General features: G+C 44.3%; 1 pseudogene; it reads right to left on the bottom strand.

Moving 5' to 3' along the window:
- Positions 1-2,025: 2,025 nt before the first annotated feature.
- Positions 2,026-2,965, bottom strand: LOC102013868 (annotated as a pseudogene).
- Between the last annotated feature and the right edge of the window lie 3,002 nt (positions 2,966-5,967).

A 5,967-nucleotide genomic window follows, 5' to 3' on the forward strand; every position in this document is an offset into this window, starting at 1 on the left:
TCTTTTGAGGAATCTCCATACTGATTTCCACTGATTGTATCAGTTTACATTGTTACCAGCAATGCAGAAGTATCCTCCCCTCCCTGCAGATTTTCCAGCTTTTGTTTTTGTTCGATTCCTTAAAGATAGCCATTTTTTCTGGCATGGGATAGAATCTCAATGTTGTTTTCATTTGCATTCTTTGACTGGCTAGCAACATCGAGCATTTTTCACGTATTTATTGGCCATTTGTATTTTTTCATCTGAGAAGTAGCTATTCATTTCAGATGTCCATTTTTGATTGGGGCTTTTACTTTGAGGGGCGATTCTAACTTTTTTGAGTTCTTTATATATTTTAAATGTTAGTCTTTTGTTGGAGGCAAACTTTTTTTCATACTCAGCAGGTTGTCTTTTCATGATGTTGGTTTTCTTTGCTGTGCAGAAGCTTTTTAGGTTGACGTGATCTCATGTGTCGATTCCTGGTAATATTTCCTATGCACCTGAGGTTCTGTTCAGCAAGTCTTTGCCTGGGCCTATGTCTTCAAGAGTTTTTCCTATTTTATCTTCCAGTTTCTGTTACAGTTTTTTTTTTTCCATCAACAAATATTTACTAAATACCCACTTTGAGGCAGCATTGTACAACAGTGACTTGCAGGATGATAGCGGTACAGAACTATAGGGCCTGGCCGGGCGTGGTGGCGCACGCCAGTAATCCCAGCCCTCGGGAGGCTGAGGCAGGAGAATCGCTGTGAGTTCGAGACCAGCCTAGGCTACATAAGTGAGCTCAAAGCCAGCCTGAACTGCATAGTGAGACCCTGTCTCAAAAATATAACAAAAAAAAAAAAAAAAAAAAAAAAGAACTATAGGGCTAGAGTCACCTCCCCTGCCTGGAGCGTATCAAGGAGATGCAAGTCCTTATTTCAACCAAAACTCCCCTTACCTTGGTTCTCGTCTTAGGGTGCTGGGCCAACTCACTGCAGCTCCCATTCCAGCACAGCTGCCTGCTGGGCCCCAGTCCACCTGCCTTTTCTGCACAGTGTGCAGCGCCCCCAGACCCAGTGGACTCCTAGGCGAGGTGCTAGAGTTGGGCAGCCCTGGGCCCCGCAGAGCACCGCATGTGCCATCTCCCTCAGGCTCCAGGGCTGCGGTCAGGGAGCCTCCTCTGAGTGAAAGAGCCCGAGAAACCCACAGCACAGTGCTTCCCTAATCAGGTTTGCCCTCTGGAACAGCGAACTCAGCTCCTCTCCCTACCCCCAGGAACCTCACTGTAGAGCTGACCTTCCGTTCAGGAAATCCACAGGTGTTAAGTTTCAGTTATGCAAGAAGATAAAGCTCCCCAGATCTGCTACACAGCACTGCACTTAGAGTGTGTACTGGATTTTTATTTTTTTAGTACGAGGGATGAAATCCAGGGATATGCACTGAGCTACATCTCCATACCTTATTTCTTTTAAATTTTGAGATGGAGTCTCGCTAACCTGCTAAATTGCTCAGGTTGGGCTCGATTTTGCAATCCTCTTGCCTCAGCCTCCCATAGTGCTGGGATTATAGGTATCTACCATAACACCCAGCTTACACTTGGATTTTTTTGTTTGTTTGTTTTTGTCTTTTTTGAGACAGGGTTTCACTAGGCAGTTCAGGCTGGCCTTGAGCTCACTTTGTACCTCATGCTGGCCTCGAACTCGTGGTGATCCTCCTGCCTCAGCCTCCCGAGTACTAGGATTATTGGCATGCGCCACTATGCCAAACACACTTGGATTTTTAAGACAGAAGATCCCATGTTAAGAGTTCTTATCACAATTGTTTTTTAAAAAATCAACTCAAAATTATTCTTAGCCTTCTTAACCTTCTCCTGGCTCTGTTAACCTTTTATAGCCTGAAAGACACAGGAGTTAGCAGCCTAACTACTGTACTTATCCAAACAACGAACTGCAAGGCTTCTGCAGAAACCTGCTCAGCCACTCCCACCCCTAGACCCTTGGTAAACAGACAGATGTGGGACAGATGTGGCTGAGGAAGGTGCCAGGCATTTATTTCTTTACGTCCTCAGCATTGGACACAGTTGTACTTGAAATGGACACAGAGGCTCACGTAGTGAGTAGGGTAGTTACAGAGGTGGCTGATCTGTGCAGATGACACCAAGTCCACAGAATGCACCGGGACCTGGTGGGCCGGCCATACCTCCATGGCGCATTCCACGTCCCTGGCCTGGACCACCACATGGGCCCTCGAGGAGAGGTAGAGCTCAGGTGAGCAGGAGCCTGCATCCCGTAGGCTGTCGTAGAGGCGGGTGTGGAAGAGGCCAGGGAGCAGAGCAAGCAGGATGTGGAACAGGACTGCCACTAGGGCGAAGGCCACCAGAAGTATCAGCCACAGCCTGGCAGGTCACTGCTCCAGGTGACTGCTAGGGCCTGCAGGCCCCTACTAGGTTGCTATCACCAGGACTGCTGTCCAAGACGGCACCTACCCTATGCAGGTGATGGAAACGCCCGTGGGTCTGCAGAAGCTCGAGCACGTAGCCGTACAGCATGGCGCCGGCGTTGCTGACCACGTGGGAGAGCAGGAGGTCCCGCTCAGTCCCATAAGCAAACTGCAGCTCCAGCTCCTTCTGGGCCAACACGGAGAAGACCATGTATCCTGGGACCTCGTATCGGATCGCGATGCAGCCCCTTTTCCAGTAGATGGCGCTGTACTTGACCAGCTTCTTGTCCCTACAGCGCCCCCTAGCCCAAGAGAATCGCCGCAGGCTGTGCATCCTGGCCTCCTTCCCACCTTGTCCCCTCCGCGTGCACAGTTCGTCAAGAAATCTTCGGAGGAAGGGGTCAGCTCCCTTGAACTCACAGGTCAGGCAAGGTGAGGGTTTATTGGTCTCCACGTAGGTAGGGGCCAACAGAACTCCCTCAAAGATTTCCAGGGACCAGGATTTCTGGCTCCTGCAGAGCTGATCTGGGATCACGATGGTGTAGTCCAGCTCAGCCCGAACCATGGTGAAGGCACCAGCCCTCCCAAGGGGCCTAGCACCAGAACTCACTTCTGTATGGGCTGGGGATATAGCTGAGTGGCATAAGTGCCTGCCTGGCAAGCATAAGGTGCTGAGTTCGAGTCCCCGTACCAAAAAAAGAGAACACCCCTCTATTTTAATATTTAAATCTTCGATCTATTTTGACTTTAGTTTAGTGTATGGTGAGAGATATGGGTCTCAGCTCAACCTTTGACATGTAGGTAGCCGCTTTTCCCAGCACTGTTTGTTAGGGAAGCTATCTTTCACCAGCAAAAGTATTTGGCTGGTTTGTCAAAGATAAAGTAGCGGTGTGTGCCTGAAGTTGTTTTTGCATCGTCTATTCTGCTCCACTGACCCACAACTCTAGCGTTTTTGCTTTTGTTTTTGTTTTTTTTTTGTCAATATCCTGCTGTGTTTAGCATTGTAACTTTGTAGTATAAGTTAATGTCAGGGGTTGTGATGCCCCCTGTCTGGTCCTCATTGCTCAGAATTGCTTTTGCTATTATAGGTTTCTTCAGTTTCCATAGAAATTTTAGGACTATTATCTCTAGTCCTGTGAGGAATGCTATTGATATTTTAATTGGGAATGCATTAAATGCATATAACAGGTTTAGAAGAAACCCCAGCACCCGGGAGGCTGAGGCAGGAGGATCGTTGCAAGTTCGAGGCCAGCCTGGTCTGCAAAGTGAGCTCAAGGCCAGCCTGAACTGCATAGCAAGAAAAAAAAAAAATATATAGAAGAAAAAAAAAATGTCTAAAAAAAAAAAAAATAGAAGTATGGCCATCCTGACTATAGTGGTTCGGTCTCCCCAGGGACAGGGAATAGCTTCCCATTTTTCTGCTGTCCTCTTTGATCTCCTTTTTCAGAGTACTGTACCTTTCACTGTAGAGGTCTTTCACTTCCTTGGTTAGGTTCTTTGCTAAGTATTTAGTTTTGCTTGATGCTATTGTGGCAGGTATTGTTTTCCTAATTTCACTCTTGGTGAGTTTAGTATTGGTGTACAGGAATAGTACTATGAGTATAGACTTTATATCCTGCTATACTACTGAATTTGATTATTAATTCTAGGAGTCTTTTGGTGGAGTTTTTGGGGTCTTCTATGTAGAGAATCATGTCATCTTCAGATAATGATAATTTAACTTTTTCCTTTCCTACGCATATCCATTTTATCTCTTTCTTTTGCCTAATTGTTCTGGCTAACATTTTGAGAACTATACTGAACAGGAGTACTGATAGCAAACACCCTGTCTTGTTTCTGATTTCATATGCAACTTTTTTTTTTTTTTTTGGTACCAGGAATTGAACTCAGGACATAGTGCTTGCCAGGCAGGTGCTTGTGCCACTGAGCTATATCCCCAGCCCATTGTTTCTGATTTTAGAAGGAGAGGCTTCTGCTCTCCATTTAAGATGATGTTGGCCATTGGTTTGCCATAAGTGACTTTTATCAGATTGAGATAAAGACCTTCTCCCATCTAAGTACTAACCAGGCCTGACCCTGCTTAACTTCCAACCCTGCTTAGTTTCCTAGATCAGACAAGATCAGGTGTGTTCAGGGTGGTATGGCTGTAGACAAGAGATAAAGACCTTCTATACCTACTTTTTTTTTTTTTAATCTTTTTAAGACAGGGTCTCACAATGCAGATCAGGCTGGCCTTGAGCTCATTTTGTAGCCCAGGCTGGTCTTGAACTCGCAACAATCCTCCTGCCTCAGCCTCCTGAGTGCTGGGATTACAGGCGTGCACCACCATGCCTGGTTTATACCTATTTTCTTTGTGTTCTTATCATGAATAGCTGTTGGATTTTGTCAAATGCTTTTTCTGTCTATTGAGATGATCATGTGATTTTTGTCTTTGTTCCACTTCAGGTGGGGTATTAGATTTATTGATTCATGTATGTTGAACCATCCTTGTATCCCTGGAATGAATCCTATTTGGTTATGATGTATGATCTTTTTAGTGATCCGTTTCATTTATTGGCCAGTATCTTCTTGAGAATTTTCGCATCTATGATCATCAAAGAGATTGGCTTGTAGTTCTCTATTTTGGTTGAGTCCTTGTGTAGTGTTTGAATCAGGGCAATGCTTGCTCCCAGGGATGACTTTGGGAGCACTGCTGACCTTTTGATTTCATTAGAGAGTTTGAGACGTACCGGCATTTGAGTATCTCTAAAGCCTTATAGAACTTGGCAATCAATCCATCAGGAGCTGGGCATTTCTTGGTGGTTTTTCAAATTACTTCTTCAGTGTTGATGACTGATATTGGATTATTCTTTTTTTTTTTTTTTTTTAAACTTTTTGGTTCAGTTTGGTAGTTTATATGTATCTAGGAACCCTTCGTTTCTTTTGAATTTTCTATTTTCTGAGAGTACAGTTTCTCAAAGTAGTTTCCCACTAGCTTCTAGATTTGGGCAGACTCTATTGTGATTTCACCTTTTACATTTGTAATTGCAGGGCCCAGGATATAGCTCAGCAGCACAAGCACCTGCCCGGCAAGTGCAAGGTCCTGAGTTTGATTCCCTGTACAAAAAAAAAAAAAAGATAACATTTGTAATTGCATGATTTTAGGTCTTTTCTTATTTTGGTAAGGTTCATTTTTCTTATTTTGTTTCTTCTTTCAAAGAAGCAACTCTGATTCATTGATTCTTTGTAATTTTTCACTAATTTCTGCTCTGGTCTTTATAATCTTTCCTTGTGCTAGCTTTGGATTTGGACTGTTCTTGTTTTTCTAGGACCTTGGGGTGCATCGTTAGGTTAATTATTCGAATATGCTGTTTTTCTGAGGTTGGCGTTCACAGCTAGAAACTTCCCTCCTAGAACAGTTCTCATTGTGCCATGTAAGTTCCAGTATGTCAGACTGGCATTATTGTTCGGTTGCAGGAACTAATGTCTTCCTTAATTTCACCTCTGATCCATTGATTGTTTTATTGACTCACTGATTATTGAAGAGGGTGTTACTGAATTTTCATGTTTGCACCGTTTTTGTGGTGT

This window comes from Chinchilla lanigera, unplaced genomic scaffold, assembly GCF_000276665.1.
Source record: "Chinchilla lanigera isolate Chin_1 unplaced genomic scaffold, ChiLan1.0 scaffold00036, whole genome shotgun sequence".
NCBI lineage: Eukaryota > Metazoa > Chordata > Mammalia > Rodentia > Chinchillidae > Chinchilla > Chinchilla lanigera.